The sequence below is a fragment of the Nomia melanderi genome, chromosome 14 (genome assembly GCF_051020985.1).
Source record: "Nomia melanderi isolate GNS246 chromosome 14, iyNomMela1, whole genome shotgun sequence".
Taxonomy (NCBI): Eukaryota; Metazoa; Arthropoda; class Insecta; order Hymenoptera; family Halictidae; genus Nomia; species Nomia melanderi.
In genome coordinates this window covers 546,252-563,896 of record NC_135012.1, presented here as the reverse complement: position 1 = coordinate 563,896, position 17,645 = coordinate 546,252, and the positions used below count along the sequence as shown (strand labels likewise).

The following is a 17,645-nucleotide window of genomic DNA, read 5'->3' as shown; positions in this document are numbered from 1 at the left end:
CGTGTAACTGGATCTTCATTCGATTCAGATGACGCAAAAAAGGGAAGGGGCGAGTGCTGACAGAAGTCTCCTTCGTCTTTTGTTAACACACAATGCGACAACGGTTCGAATGACAATGCACGCCGAGACAGAACGTTCCCAATAAATTACCGGCAAAGTCGATGGGAGAATAACTTTCGAAGTACGCATAAGCCGCATTATGAAACGCGATGAGTGGCTGCGAGCTAAGTCTATGGAAATTACATCTCATAGAATACAATTGACCCTGATTCCTTGGATCGGTGTGGATCACTTACGCACGTTGGCCGTGAACTTTTCTCAAACGGGACACCTTTGTGCATTATCTAGAAAAACGTGATCTTCGTAGAATCGCGCGTAAAAAAACAATATCATCTTATTTCATAGAATCTCAGGTGAATAATCCGTATTTTAAACTTCAAAGAAAATCTATTTGAAATATTAATTATTAATATATCAATCCTACAAGTAGAATTATAATGAAATTTTCAAATAAATGTTCAACTTCGATATGCAGATATTTCCCAACGTTTCCCTATAACAACGAGAAAGTCCATCACGATAATAAGTTCGAACAATGTTCCAACATTCTTAAAACAGTTCGTAGTTCTACCTCGTTCATAAATTTCGCAGAAACAGTAACGCCTAGTGTAAACCGTTCTCACTTAGTGTTGCCAATAAAATTTCGTCGGACCGTAAGGCCGACAATTAGGTAGCAAAGAGAAAGGGGAAAGAAATCGTGGGAATCATCGATGAATATTCGTAGAATGAAATTGAACGAATGATTAAGGAATGCAGGGAAGAATGTATATAAAAGAGAAAGCGAAGATACTGTAAAGACCTCGTTTTGAGTAGACCGAAGGAGAAAGAGAGAGAGAGGAAAGGTGGATTTAAAAGGGGAGAAGCGTTTGTTTAAACAGTTTGTCGCGTCCTTCTTTCGATAACTTGTTCGAGAGGCTGTAGAATTGTCCTTGTTACGATACGCAACTCCGTGGATGTGGATCACGGAAGAAGGACCTTCCTCAGGGCCCCGTGAGAAGATCGACGAAGAAGCGTCCCGTGAGACCGCGGAACAATGTGCACTTTTCATTGCAATTATCTCCCGCTAACGAACTCTCCTTCGTTCCGTCAGTGAATTAGAAAGGCCTCCGCTTTCATGGAAACTCGGCTTATCGCCGGAATCGAGAAGGGATTCGCTTTTCACGAAAATTTCAGCAGGAAACGCGGCGGGAACGGTTATACGCCGTGACTATCGATCATGTTCTTTTTGTCAAGTGAATCGCGACTAATGGGCACACAGCCGGAAAATGGTTCCTTTTATCTTTCGATTAATTACCAAATGTGTCGAAGTTTCAGAGTTTCAAAGTCTCAAAGTTTCAAAGATTCATAGTTTCAAAGTTTCAAAGTTTTAAAGCTTCAAAGTTTCAAAGTTTCAAAGTTTCAAAGTTCCAAAGTTTCAATGTTCCAAAGTTTCAATGTTTCATGCCTTCAAATTTTCAAATTTTAAAAGTGCCAAAGTTCCAAAGTTTCAATATTTCATGCCTTCAAATTTCCAAATCTTGCAACTGCCAAAGTTTCAAAGCTTCAATGTTTCAAAATTAAAAATTTCAAGCTCCTATCCAATAGACATTAACGCGAAGGAATCTATTAATAGTCTTTCGGTAGACGAAGCGTTAAACGCGACCGTGTCCCCGGCCGCGGAAAGTATTTGAAACGCCCGCGGAGGAATTCTCACCTGTCCTCTTTGCGGCGGAAGAATTTACGCGCAGCGATCAGTGGTGGGGTAGAGTCTCGAAAGCCGGGATTCGAAAAACAAGAAGAGTACCATTGGAAACTCGACCCGGAGCCGAACAGGAAGCGGAACCCGGCGGATCCTAGTCGCTGCTGATGAAACGATCAGAGCCAGCGCTCCGTGGCCTACTAAATGCCCCCTATCCCTCGATTAGCTGTCCCCGGCGAAAAATAAAGTACAAACGACCAGTCAAAGTGGATTTATCTTCTCGACGGCGCATCGCTCGCTCGCTCGCGCGCGCGCATCGAACGGCGAGATTATTTGAAATTATAATCCCGTCCTTGAACGATAATCGCCGTGTTTATCCGCCGGTTTATCACTGACTTCGAGAGTGCGATCGGTGTTCCGCTCGTCGCGTATCGAATCGAAAACACGGATATTTGTCCTCCGAGGAATAATTTATTCGTGTTTTATCTTGCACTGCGCTGGTAAATACTGGGGACTCGTTTCTCGGGACCGGATGTTTGATTTTCTTTTTTCACCTTTCTTTTCCTCCTAGAGGATGAGATTCGAATATTTTCTCGGCGGTGAAACTCTCCGCGTTTGCCGGTAATCGGCGATCGAGTATGAGGAACGTGCCCCTCAAGGACGCTTAATTAATCGCGGTTTTCATTCAGTCGTAGAAAAAGAAGTGATTTCCATGAATATTCATTCAAGGGAGCAACGGGGGTGGGGAACGCAGAACGATCGGCCAAGAAACGGCTAATTAGCATTGTCCTGTTCTGCTCTGTTGCGTGGGCTCTAATTAAAAGACAAGCGTAATTCTTTTCGCGTTTACCACGTTTCGGTACAGACGTTCGCCAGAAAAGTTACACTTTTCGAAGATGCTGCTGATTAGGAGATACCCGCCAATGTAATTAGTCGTGATCCGGCGTAATCTTTCGTCGACGTCTAATTAGAAGCGGTTTGTACCGATGCCGGTGAAATGGAACCGGGATGGTCCGTCGAAAACTGGACACGTGCTAGCCTTTCTGTTTAACAGACCGAATCCGAGTTTTCGTTTTCGAGAATCTATGGCGTTTTGATTAAATCCTCTACATTATCTACATCATTTGCTACATCGAGTTCTACATTTCGACTGTATCATAATGTCCTCCTCAACTTTCACACCCGATTTCCTCGCGAGAGATCTGTTATCGCGTACAGGAAATTCACCGCGACGCAACATTAAATCTCAACAATATTCAAAGCATCGAAATTTTCTCCTTTCAAATCCAAATAACATTCAAGAAACAGAAGTCTTCCTGCTAATTCTATCATTATATCAGATAGAACCACGTAACTGCAATTTTCTCTTCGCGAAAAATCGGAAATACCGATCACCAGAATTATGTGACACTGCTAACGAACGCGTTGAACAACAATTTCGTTTTCGGCTTAATTACGGACCGCTCGGCGAGTCTGGCCGCTCCGACGCGCAACTTTTCTCCGCTCGCCGGCAAGGTCGGTCTGATAATGGCGACGGATCGTTAATTTGCATCGGGGGCTCCGGCGTGCAATGCCGATGCGACGCGTCGCGTCGTCGGAAACGAAACTTATGGTTAATCAGCGACCATTATTCCCGACTTCAATCGAAGATCGATATCTCCCGGCGGAGGCTGGCGCAGCCCCGTTGGCGCGCCGGCGAGCACGACGCAACTATCCGCGGAACGCGTAAAACCTGCGTACAGGAGGATCGTTAACGATCTCGCGTGTGATCGGCGGAGGCTTGCGTAATGGAGATCGCGATCGCGCGCCTATTTTTCCCTTTCCTGTCCGCCGCGCGGTGGCTTCTTCATCGGTGAACGCCGATGGAAAACGAATGATACGCGCAGCCCCTTTCTACTCGGGTGCGCAGAAATCTCTAATTAACGTCGCGGGTGAAATGAGATTTTCGCGAACACCTTCTTAGGGGCTGGTGCAGAATAGTGAGACTTGTAAATGGAAAGTTTTGTGTAAATTTGATTTAGAAAGAGTAGAAGCTTCGTTAATGATTTAAGTTTGAGGATTTGTTAATGTAATCAAGTTTGCAAATGAAATAATTGTTAAGAATTTGAAATTGAAATAAAGTTATGAATTTGACGTATGGATTAGGAATCTGTTGTAATTGGCATTGGAAGTCGAATGTACGATTTGCATACGTAAATTTGAGGTTTGATTGTAAAGTAATGGAACGATAGGATTGTATAATTTTGTGATAAATATTCATCGGTCGTTTGTCGTGTAACATGTTAGTTTTATTCCTGATCGTCGAGGTTGTTTAAACTGTGCTAGACGACGTATGGAACGTCACGAAGAGCACAACGGGCGCCCGTAAAAATCCGGATACGTATAATTTATACGTTAATCGGGACTGATTGAAAATTTATGGTTTCATTCGCGTTTCAGTTTTATTATACTGTGTACACATGTTTATACCGCAGGGGAATAAACGTATTCTGGTCTAGTAACAATGTGTTATATAATTTACGTCCGATGCTATTTAAATCACCGAGTAGCTGAGCGGCAGTGAATGTTCAAGGATCGGAAAAATCATTTTATGTTCATCAATATTCAAGGTATGGACGTCGAAATGTCGTTTGTAAGGAAATCAGTTGTAGAACGTGTAATAAAACGATTGGATTGATGATACGGTGACATTTTCCACGATAGAAATGTGAAAGCAATAGTGCCTATTGATTGGAGCAGTTCTCTGGTGATTTCAATGCGTGGTGAAGCACCATCGCCACGCCCAACCTTTAATAACCGATCGAAATTGTTTCTGCGTTGAATGGTATTATCGCGCTACTTACTTATTTCCTATTTGTCTTTAATTAAAACATTGATTTATAATTCTCTTTTACATAAGTCATTCGAAGTGACAGACATTACAGATATCGTAATCACGTTAAGAATGAATGAATAAACCGAAATGGACTGTAATTAAAACATTTTACAATTGCATATATCATTCTTTTATTTTTATTGGAATATTCTGGCTCGCTTACAGAAATTTATATCCTTTTTAAGATTATTTGTGATTCATTAGCGAAGCGCTTCGTTAGAAAAGTGTGCGTTATCCGATCAGGCAATCGCGTTTATTCTGCGATAATTATTTCTTCGTGTCGAATACTCTTTCCTCGTTACACGAATATATAAGGTAGTCTACAGGAGATTAACAGCAATTAAAGACTTTCGATTCCTCGGCGATTCAGGTATGACTGATCGCGAGGAATGAAATCCACGAAGGAATCTCATGCGATCACGACTCGAATCAATTAGAGGGAAATGGAAAAACTTTGCCGGGATTCCATTCCATTCTACACGACCTTCTCAATTTTTTCAAAGATTCTTGCTATTGCCTCTAGGGTATTATTATTATTCTCATTTATTTCTTCAGGGATCCAGTGGAGAAGTATTTTTTAAAAATAAAGTCTTCCTACATTCAATCGTTAAGACTGAATGGAATGCAGAAGAACGTTTACTTATCAAAGTTCTACAGTGTAGAGATTAAAGAGAACTTGAGACTTCGAAAAGTTCAAACTTCGGAGCTTCGTAATTTTGAAACTTGGATGCTTCGTAATTTTGAAACTTTGAAGCTTCGTAATTTTGAAACTTTGAAGCTTCCTAATTTTGAAACTTTGAAGCTTCGTAATTTTGAAACTTTGAAATTCTGAAACATCGGGAGAAACCTTGATCATCATGTTTAAACATTCGAAAGTTACACAACTCGAAGACGTCGAACTTCCCATTAACATAAATACACGTTCGTATTGAAATATTTCGCGCAATCCGAGGCTGCAGCATGCAAATGCCTGGAGCGTCGTCCACCACGCCCCGCGTGATTAATTCAGGGTCAATCCTCGGGGGAACATGAATCTCATCAGCATCATCCGTTAACAATAACACCTAACGATCGACGCCGTCATCTCTTGTTTGCGTCTAGCCAGGTGAGCGCGCGGAATGCATCACGCTCCGAGTCGTAATCGGTATTTTAAAGAAGGAACGGTGCTCGGCCGCGTGCGCCGGGAGCGCAATTATCCTGGGCGTGTTGTGCATTCTGGATACGTTTCCCAACTGGCCCCGTGTGGCATTTCGCGGCGGCGCGGCGCGGCGGGCCGAGGTAAACAACGTAACACGTAATTGAACGTCGCGACACGAATACCGGGATTTCGCCATGACACTGGCGCGGTGAAACCGATTTATTGCGACACGATCGGGAATCGAGACTATTATTCTGCCCCCTCGCTTCCTCCGGTCCGCGGCCGACCAGAAACCGAGAGGGCGGAGGCTCAAGTGTGACATTGCAGCAGCGCAACCTTCGCCTCCCTTTCTCGACCGATAGATCGGTATCGAGAATCGAACCATTCCTTCCTGTTCACGATAAATTTATCGTCTTATTGAACGCGGAACTGTAGCAATATCGGACCACTTTTACGTGAGTTGAATGATTTTCTACATGACCTTGAGATTTCGTAGCAATTCCAAAACTTTTGAAAGTTATTGTAACGGATGGAGTTATGGGAATTTGAATAACTGAGGAGAGAAGTGAGAATGAAGTGAATAAACGTCGAAGCATTGTAATAAAACTTCATCTACCCCTGACCTAAAGAGTTAATATATTAGAAAGGTAAACCGTTGAATATGGAACTTTCCTTATTGTAGATAAAGAAGTAAATTTTCTAATATATTCAGGAACAATGTTGTTTATCAATAGAATTATTTGTTAATGTATAATTATATGAAATTGTCATGGGGGTGGGTAGGGTAGCCAATGAAATGTCTGAAATTATTAAACTTCCTTCCTCAGTTTTACCGTCGAGCCATTAAACGGATATCTTCCGAGTGCTCCGCCGTCTATTTTTTATTCAGGTCACGCACTATTAATTACTAGACCGTTTGCCGATTTCACGCTGCCGTGTACGATACTGTTATGCGACCGCGTGCGCGCGGCGCTTGCTTTCGAAGACGATACGCGCCTGTCCGTAACAATTGCCCATAATCGAGACGAAGGACCAAGAAGCTCCGGTAACCTTTCTAACGAGCTCGCCTGCTTAAGGACGGAAAATGATCGTTAGAAACGGTGGGACTGTCATTCTCCCGTCAGCGTGGGAATCCGACGAATTCGGAAAGCCCGTCCGTCCGACTAATGAAGAAAGTTCCATCGAAATCGCCGCGAGCGTTCTTTAATTAAGACGATCGCGCAAAGAAGAAAAAATAATACTTCATGAAATTTTCATTCGCCGCGTTAATTAATAATTCTATCACTGTATTACAACTAATATAAGATCGCGTGGCCAGCGTTGCTCCTTTAATTAAGCCGACTTCATTAACTTCATCGTTCCTGACGTTCATTCGAGTCATTATATTCAAACGATGAAAAACAAGTGCGCCGAGTTCGACGAGGTGTTCTCTACGGATCTTTCAAACGACTTTCGAGGCAAGTTTCTCTCCGTACGAGTGAATTTCGTAAAGCTTCTTCATCTGGAAATAGAATCGTAAAGTTTCTAATGAATCCTCGCGACGAATAATATGAACTTTGGACGTTATTCGCTTCGGCGTCAGGTTTTCCAATGAGGAGAGCAAAGGTCGCTGATATTTAAACAACCATTGAAATTCATGAACATTCCTGGATCGTTTCGAGCGACAGGGAAATATTCAAATGATTGACGTAAATCTTTTTACGAGATGCGAAGGAAAAGACACAGTCGGGATAAAAAGTGACGACTTGCGAGAAGCTCGACGCGATTTGACGGGTCAACGTCGGTGTGTCGTTGCTTCGTTTTGCTCGTCACTGCCAGGAAAGCAAACATGCAGAGTTCTCTTGTTAAGTAGTTACGCAACCGGGTTCTACGATACGTTTTCCACTCTGTTATTCCGTCGAACAGGTAAAAACGGAGCTAAACACGGAACGATCCACGTTCAGACCATTTCTCCATGCTTAATCAGCATTTTGCAATCGAACAGAATTTTCTAAGGGTAAATTACTGTCTTCGGGTGTCGGTGTGCTTAATGAACGACGTCTGGCAACCACAATCGCTGTGTTCACGTTTCAGGGATACTGTTACTCTACCCCGGCCTCGTAATTAGTCAATGTGCGTTTCTTTCGTCCGGAATGGGCAATCGAAACCGACAATTATTTATTGCAGCCCCGTGCAATCACGTTCATTTAAACACGGATTGAGTAACGAACTTCAAACCTGGAAACATTCGTTGTTAGCTATCGTTGTAATTTCCATTCTTTTCGATTTTAATCAGTTATCAAAGGAACTTCAAGTGTTGCATTTTCGTTGTCATTTTATTAGCGCATTAACTGTATCAATGAAAATCGAGTCAAATCTCAGAGACCAATAGATTCACTTTTGGACAATTCTATGAACTTCCTGCTTGCGTTACAATCACTTTTATCATTCTCCGAATCTTCTACACGAAATGGAGGATCACTTGTTACTCATCAAAAAAACCTCTCCATAATTCATCAGTAGACAGCGGATTTTTATGCAGATCTGAACATTTACAAAAACTGCCATAAAATAACTTCCCCTATAAATCACTGAATATTTCAACAAACGCAAAATCCTCGCTAAAATCATTCAACGCTCGCAAGAGAAACTTGTTCACGATGTTCAAAGTCTCACTGTCCAAAAAAAACCTCTACTCAAATTGTCATTCCGCAAACGTAAATCAACGTAGAAGTATCCAAGAAATAAACCCATTTGCGATATTCCCATAAACACAAGGAACTTCAGAAAGCTACGAAAATCCTCGATTGCTCGAGGGTTGAAAAGCTCGCGAATTGCAAATGACAGAAACTCGAGTGTCAAGAGTATCGAGTATCCCCTTGAACGCGGAGAATCCGCGATCTGTCGGAGACGTCCTCCATACTCCATCGATCCTTATCACCGAAATCCTGAAAACCGCTCGGTACATTCGAGGCGAGTGTTAGAACGTCATCGTAAAGTGTACCAGAATCTTCGGGGCTCACTGTTCTAGGGGTTGCCGGCTCACTGTCACTCACTTGGCCACGCAGATCAACCACGACGGAACCGTGAACACGCGTCCGCGAAGTTTCTCGGCGCAGGAGGGTCGAGCGCAGCGCGGCGGTGTGTGCATATGCGTTAGGGAGCACGGTTTGCGCGTTGCTGCACCGCGCGACGACAGTCGATGAACTGAAGAGCCGCGCGGCTTCCGATAGACAGCGCTGTTTCCCCGCCCGGCTGCGCTCTGCCGCCCGGTGCCCATCGAAACACCGATATCTGGGTCGAGGAGGCCTTTCCACCGGTGTGCGTGTTATACCTGTGCGTATACAGGGTGTAACAGAACATGTGGGACCCGCTTCAGGTGTGTGCACGCGAGACAGATCGTTTTTCGCGAGTATTCGCTTCGGATTTTGCATTTACCGCGGAGTGCTGGGAGAAGATCGTCGGTATGACACGTAACGTTTGCTTTTACTTGTAGTTAACCCTTTGCGGAGGAAGATTCTCTAAAGTATATGAAACCTTTTGAAGATTCCGTCCAATCACACATCAAATAAATAATATAGAATATGGAAATTGTGTACTGGTTTCTTACTGTTTGAGTAATTGAATCATTTGTTTGCTACTTAATGTTACAAATATGAACGCTAGATTTTGACAGTGTCGACATTCGTCCGCAAAGGGTTAACCCTTTGAACTCTGTAGGCTCCAATATTGCAGTTATAATATTAAATATTTTCATGAATCTTAAAGAAACTACCCTAAAATTATTCGATTTTCCGCACATTCAAATTTTGTGCTAAATTTCTAATTTTCGCTAGGAATATTATAAAAATTAGTTACAGTTGCTGATAGATTACAAAACAACCTGGAGTGCTAAGGGTTAATAGTTGTACGAGTGTTTACTAATTATTGTGCATGATTTAGCGAAGGAGGAATGTGTGAATAGTCCAGGTTGTTGGAAGCTTATTCGACAGTGGAAATAGACGGGAGGAAATGAACGATTTCGAAAGAAATTTCTGCATTTGTGCAACAGCGGTTGGACGGTCTTAGATCGCAGGAAATCTGCTTTTTTATTTTTTGTAATGAATTATGGATAGCTCGGTCTTATTGCTCGATGGTCGTAGTGTTAATAATGTGGTATGGAATGTTAGATAAAAATTGAGTTGAATAATGAGGAGTGCTGTAGGATTAGTCTTATTCGATCTTGTTTGAAAATCATTGCCATTTTTATTAAAATTCGACGTACGTCACCTTTCATTTCAACTGGGAAATTATAGACAGTGAGATCACGTTTTGATTGCACGCTTAAAATAATCTGTAATAATTATCCTTGTAAATTCTGAAAGTTTTCGAGTTCCAGCTGTATATGAAATTATTGAAACACGAATATGCCTGTAGTTTTGGAGCATGATTGAGAAGGACATATGTTCATATGAACCTTTTCGTTTTTTTTTCTATTACACCACGTGTTTCGTTACACCCTGTATACACGACCGATGGGCATCCCGACGTACGGTTTCGTTTGGGTTTCCAAGTGAATCGGTCCGCTCGAGAAGAACGCCGGAGAGGGGAGGCAGAGTCTGATCGGCGGACATGTTTCCAGGATGCAAAAATTGCGGTTTTCGTGAGCAAACGGAGCGAACTGCGTCATTTCGCGTCGGTCGAATTATTTCGCACGTCTGTTCGCCTATGATCGTCACAATGAAATAATTATTTCGAGACCGACCGATGAAAGTCGTTCCATTTATTAGAACGCTTAAAGAAACATATAGAGATGATGTACACTGATTTCGAAGAAAGTTTGATAAATATAAATATTTCCTAGAGATTATTTCCGTTAATTATATTTTACGCGGATCATGTATATCTAAATTTTCTTAAAAATCAAGAAAATTATGGGAAAGCATTTAAAAGAACATCGATAACATTTAAAGCGTATACTGCTCTGATACATGAAAGCGTAGAAATTGCTTCTAATTACTAATGTTCAATCTGATATTGGAACATTTAGAATATACAAGGTGTCCGATGTAGCAGCGATACATACTAAAATCTTTTCTTATAGCTATAACGAATCTCTATTAATAAAACATACGAGAGTGCAATAATTTCATGAAGTTTCCAAGTGAAAACTAGCCAATTTCTACAGCTGTATCATAGAGATTATTGAAAAAAAGCAACCAAATCGTACGAAACTGTTTGAAATTTCGATATCACTGCACGGGCATGCTCGAAAGAATCGAGGCCTCGCGAGTCCATTACGAAAAAGTTCAGTTATTTTCCAGTCACTTTAACTTCATGCTTTTCGCCGGCTGCGAACAGTAGCCAGCATTAAGTAGAAATTTCTACGGTAGTCGGCGGGAATAAAATTTATTAAAATATGGTCCGATCGATCTTCGCAACCTCGGAGTATCCCATTCCCAGGCCGCGATTCCACACATCGGAACCGTCACGGTGCCAATGACTCCTCGCCAGCCTCTTTCATTCTCTTTTCTCATTCCTCCGCGGGTGCTCGCCTCTTCCATTTTTCGTTACGCGGCCGTACGGAATGCGTGTAATGAAACGAGGAATGTAGAGTAAAAACGCTTCTCTCCGGGCCCGGGCTAGCCTCTCCGAGCGAAACTTTCGAGATGCGCGGCCTTAATAAATAGGGACGTCCGAGTATTTAGATTGGGAACATTACCGGCGGCAACGGCCGGCGACGGCCGGCAATTTCGCAATTGACATTTCAGTTGTTACACGGTTTGTTACGTGTTTTGTAACGCTTCTCGGATTGATAGAGAAATTATGTGACTTGTGCAAGACGCGTAAATATATTCATCGATTGATTGTGCAGTCCCGTAATTTCCAAGGGAAATTTTACTTGAAGATGATAGTAGTTGAAAAGAATAACAGAAGTTTAATAAGAGTGATAATGTAGGTTATCAGTAAAAGATTATTAACCCCTTGCACTCCAATAATTTGTCACTAGAAATGTTCAATTTATTTTTATGAGATACAGATGACATTTTTAAACTAACTTAACAAGGAATCTATTCACAAAATAAGGGGAACAATGGTATTTTATTTCAACATCTCACGTATCGACAGATTACTCGAGACTTAATGTTAAATACGAAATTTTACAGTTTTGATACACCAATCGAGTGGTGACTGAGAGGCACCTTTGGAGTGCCAAGGGTTAACTGAACGTGTGAATGAAAAAATACGAGATTAAATTATACTCGTATTACGCAAGATATTATGTAGATTCTCTAGATTAATCTTCATTCAAACGAACATCCTCAATGCAAACCATACGTTCGATTCGTTCGCGAGGCGTCCAACAAAAATGAGAATTTTCACAAGGATCCAGTTCAGTTGCGAGAAAGCTAATACTTTTTACATAATAAGAGGCTCGAATAGAAGGAAACTGAATCCGTCACGCAAGGGAAAAATTGTCCACCTAATATCGCAACTTTCACTACAATCAAATTCGTCGTACACATGTATATATATACATCCGCGATTATCGAGCCTGCGTGTTACTTCTACCCGCCGACGCGCCGAATCGAACACACGGGACGCGCACCGTGCACGTTAATAAACAATTAACGTCCGCGGCTATTACGACCGTTCCAGTGTCGGATACTGTAATTAAAATAAATTGCTCGTTTACGAGTGAAGCCGCGCTCGCGCTAGCCGTTGCATCGTTTAGCATTTAATTTCCTCGATCGGTATGACAGCGCGACGCTCGGTGTACAGTTCCTCGATTTCGAATGCGAGCCGCGTTCGCGCGGACTAGTCGAGTGTTTAACAGTCGGCGGAAGGAGCCGGCTTAAAGGCCAATTAACATAGGTCAGTGAAGCTTATGACATAACAACGAGCCTTCAGGTGTCTTAATTACGTTAGACCTCTGCAAGAATGTTCCTCGCCTCGCCTGTCGGCCGGCCACGCATTTTGCGTACAACGCATTGTCGCGTCTCTGCACCGCGAGCGTTCCTCGAATCGTTTGAATACAGTTACTGTTGCATACAATGGCGTGCAACAAAGTCTTAGCTGCTATCTTGATTGCGCTCGGTTTAATGAAAACACGCGACCGAGAGCCTATCGCGGCGCAATCTTCGAGTGCCTCCGTTATTTCGAATTTTCTTCTAAGGAATTTCAATAGGAACATTAAGTAATCTGAGTAATATATGGTTTTTAATAATAGAACTACCGTACCAGTCAAAATGACTGGTTTCGATTCTTTTGTTTAGCAATTATTGATATCTTCGAAGCATTGAATATTCGAAATGATTTTGAAAATAAACAGCTTCATTTCAGTACTATAATGAATGTCTGAAGAAACTGAAAATAATCTATTGTTACAATTTTTATGGGAATTACATATTAATCGTATTAAATGCTTGGTAGTTCTAGTGTTAATGCTCTTTACTGTTGAAAATATACTTTTTCAATTTAGTGGGATTAGTCGGTAGCTCTTGTATTTTTCAATATTAATCACATGAAATCTGTTCATCACGTTTTCTTATGTTTCTGCAGTATTTACATTTGATATTAAACAATATCCTTATATTAAACATCCTTATATTAATATCCTAGATATTAAACAATAATTTTTTGGAGACGAAGATCCTTTGAAATATACAAAACCTTCAGCAGGTGATAAATTATATCTCGATCGCTTAAATGATAGTAGAAGCTACGTACCGATCTCTTGCTGTTTCAGCAACTAAGTCATTCGTTTCTCAGTATTTCAAATATAATTTCATCTGCGTGGAATGTCGACGTTCGTTCGCAGAATATTCAAATTTGAAGATTTCAATGTATCCATTTGTTTCTGCGATCAGTTGCAAAAGGATCGCGATACTCGAATGTCACGAAGCAGCGAGACCTCGGATGCGCTCTGATACCGAGCTCGCGGACAATAGACGTTTTCCAAGCTAGCCAGCATCTTACTATTCCGCGCGCACAATGAGCCCGCAAGAGTTAATCGTTCGTTGACCATCGAGGCGCGTTCTCATCGAGCGCCAATGAGAAATCCCCCCGTGCTGGTATGCGCATTATAAAACAAGGAATGTGGAATAGAAAAGTTCCAGCCAGTTGCCGGCGGCAGCGCGCTCATTCATTTCGTAATAGGCAAGCGAAAATTTCCTGGTCGTCCTGTTTTATTAAACATCCTCGATTCTGTTCGATTCAGCGCGGAAAATCACCTGCACGTGCCTCCGGTGGTATTTATAGAGTTTGCGAGGTATTTATTCGCGCTAATCAGTACAGGTATTCGATCGAGCAAACAGAATGCCTGTAATAAAAATGATGCCGATCCATCGAACACGAGGGATCATTATGGACGACGAACGTGTTCCTTTTCCAGCGGAACATTGGAAATTAGCGCTTTCAACGAAATACGAATTGACTTACTCGTTAACATACGAAATTAGATTACTTTTCAAATACAGAGGAAACCATTGGATCACAAAATTCGTCGGACAATTGTGTTCGCTGAATTTCGTATTAAACGAAATTTTATTCCACGAGGTACGACATGCGATTACTTACGATCCCAATTACTTTCGAACGATAGAAAATGTAATAAACACGGCACGAAGTTAATTGCAATTTTGAGAGCCCACTATTTAAATTCTACCCGCTTCGCTGCTACAATGTTGCCTTATTACAGTCGATTAATCAACCGCTCGCTAATTCAATTATCATGAATAATCGTTTTCAATACCTTCAGCGTTCGGAACACGATTACTCGCGCGTGTACGATGAAATTGAAGACGATAAAGTCGGAGACGTAGAAATCGCGGCGTAGGGTTGCCATAAGTTCTCGTTGGCGACAGCTGGCTAATGGCTGCGCTCACGGGCACCCAACGAATGTTATTAAGAGAAAGAGGAACCGGGTAGTGGCGCAGGAAGCGAATTAATCTAATTGGAACTGAATTAATTACACCGATAAGGGAGCCAACTTTTTTCATCTCCGTTGAAACCGTTCGAAAATATTAATCTAATCTGATCACCGGATGTTTGTATTAATTTACATTTAACATGAGCAAATCCTAACATGTCTCTTGAAGAATCTTCATTAATTTACTTCAATATTGAAGTATCACTTGAATCTTTCGCAAGAGACACAGATTTTAATTACAACTTCGCGGTGTTATTCTTCCGAGTTAATGTATATTCCGAACGAATGAAGATCGCAACGTTCCCCGCGAGATATCCATGCTGGCAGATTAATGATTCCACTCGAAAAAGTCGCTCACTTTCAAGTGCATCGTGCCGTTTCCTTAAACAGTGATGAATACGACGAGAGAACGTTTCCAAGTAGACCGGGGTGCGCTCGGCGAAATAGAAATCAGAGCCGGATAGGGGCAGGAAAAAGTCGGAAGTGATAGTAGTCCGTCGCGAAACATCGCAATTTCTTTGCGCATCGATCGGCGCACCGGTCTACAGAAACAAAAATTTCTATTCGTGAAAGCAAATTCGCTTCGCGGGACACGCGAGGAACATTTCATAGCCGCGATTCGCCCGCAAAAACCGCGCGCACGCGTTGAATCGCCGCCGCTGCCGCCGCCGCCGCCGTCGTAGCACACACTCGCGCGATCAACGCGTTCGACGTTTCTCCGGCAACTTTTACCTCTCCGCTTCCCTCCAATCATTTTTTTCCTTCCTTTTTCAAACTGGCCAGCCGTTGAATAAAGTCCTGAGGAGTAATCGCGCGCGCGCGCGTTTGACACGCGAGCGAGGGATCGGGACTTTCTAAAGGCCCAATTAGAGCAGTGACTCTGAAGACCGAAGGAGACGGAATTTCGTCGGAGGTGATGCTTTCCTTTCAATCGCGCGAATTCGTCGGGACCGGGCCTTAATTCAGCGTTACACGGCCAGCGCCACGGGGAAAAAGGAAGCTGCACAAAGGACGCGTGATTCATGCGTGTACGTGTTACAACGGCCGCACCTGTCGTTAACGGAAACGAACGATTACACTTTCAGCCCTTTTTTGGGGCCCTACGGTGGGCTGCTGGTGCATTCGAGCCTGAAGTGTTGTTTCGTGCCTTTCGTTAACGAAATTTCTCGTCGGAACGGGCATGCTATTATTAACGCTAGATTTACCGACGTTTATTCTACACTTTGTCTATTGCTTCTAGAAAACTGTTCGTTTTCGTGGATCGTGAAAATTATTGTGAATAATATATTATTACTTATTTTATTTTAAATTTAACTGACTTAAACTGCTGCTAGATAATATTTAAAAAAACTCAGTTGCCGTCAAGTTGACGGTTTCGGTAAATCTAGTGTTAACTGAAGTTTGGTAAATCATTTGAATCATTAATAGACTTATTTTGTTCAGTATTCATATGAGTATAGGGACCTGGTGAAATTGTATTGATCTTTTCATCGTGCGATCTGTATATGAAGGATAATAAGGAAACAATTATACAAGAAACATAATAAATTGTATTAAATACAAGAAAGGGATGTGAAACACATGATCCCAGAGAGTTGAAGTTTCGTTTCGTAATTTCACAGCAATTATTGCATTATATGGTATTTTTGATTGCCCAATTTTTCCTCGTAATCGTAATGGCCGTGCAATTAAGAATGGAAGAGGCCTGATTGTTAATGGAAGGCCGAAGATATTATCAGCGTCTAACAAGAACCAAAATTTTTACAGGAACGCGAAACCGTTGTCGTCCTTTTCCGCCGGAAGTAACGAACGTCACACACGAAACTTCCAGCGAACGTGTTCCCACGTTCCAACTTACGTGGCCGACCCTACGACCTCCATCTTTCTACGCTTCTGCCCGATGAAATCATTGATGATTTAGCAATCGCGACGAGACAGAGAGCCCTGCGACCATTACGCCGTCTCCCGGATAATATATAGCGAATCCGTGCGCGGAACGAACGCGATCGAAGCTTCGATCGGCGATGCATCGATCTCTCAAGCTTCCTATTCAGGCTCCGTTTCGACGCTTTAACAAAGGTGTAATTAAATGCTCGCTTAATCAATGCCTGCTACGCGAGGCTGCAATCAAGGTACTTTGGAACTTTTCACATCTTAAAAGCTGTGCTCTCAAAAAAATATTAATACACATTTAGAATATTATTTCATCAATATTCTCATATATTGTACGTCTAACTAATACAATTTCTGAATTATTTAATTTTTGACGAAACATCTCATGAGTCAAACGAATTTTTTATCTGTTTTATTTCTAGAGAACCGACTGTGCAATCAAGACATCGTAGAAATAATTTTTGATACGATGAATTGAATTTTTATTGTATAATGCGAGGGATCAATGGAAATTTTCTGAGTTCTTCGAACGATCGATATCAGAGGTTAGGTAACAAGGAGTAGCTGAACGATCCGGTGCGACAATATTCGACAGACAAACCAGGTTCGATTGTTTTCCCGTTTATGGCGAAACAATTTCAACACTTTCTCGTCGGCGATTTTTCCCGCAGAAATTTCCTTAACCAGTTCCGTTTGTCTCTGATCCTTTTTTTTTCACGCAGGTTAGACGCTAACACGGCGAAAACAACGTGATCCAGGCGAAATCTTTTCCAGCAGCATGATTGTACGCTGTAAAAGGCGCGTGTCGTGACCAGAAATACCAGTCGGCTCTCAGAAAACTCTCCCCTGTTTCGCGATCGGGAGCCACATTTTCCATTTCTGACGTTCTCTCTTTCGCAACCGCCTTTTCCACGACGTTACGCGTCCATGTTCCATGAACATGAAACGCGGACGCCGAATACTCGCGTTCCCCGGACGACGAGTCGTTTGAAAAATACATGACAGTGCCCGACAATGTGCCAATCTTCGATGGTAACCCTTCGCGACTAATATAAAGAATGATCTTGCATCGATCAGGAAACGAAAATATTTTATTCCAATATTTCATGCG

The 17,645-nt window shown here is 42.1% G+C and overlaps 1 protein-coding gene and 1 long non-coding RNA gene across 7 annotated transcripts in view; one reads left to right on the top strand and one right to left on the bottom strand.

Annotated features, from left to right (window-relative positions):
* Positions 1 to 17,645, bottom strand: part of Myo10A (unconventional myosin 10A) — a 90,306-nt gene that overhangs the window by 16,102 nt on the left and 56,559 nt on the right. The window lies entirely within an intron of this gene.
* On the top strand, positions 7,495 to 16,424 carry LOC143175280 (uncharacterized). The gene is made up of 3 exons (XR_013000059.1): positions 7,495 to 7,656; positions 15,425 to 15,554; positions 16,409 to 16,424. It is a non-coding gene; the product is annotated as an uncharacterized LOC143175280 (long non-coding RNA).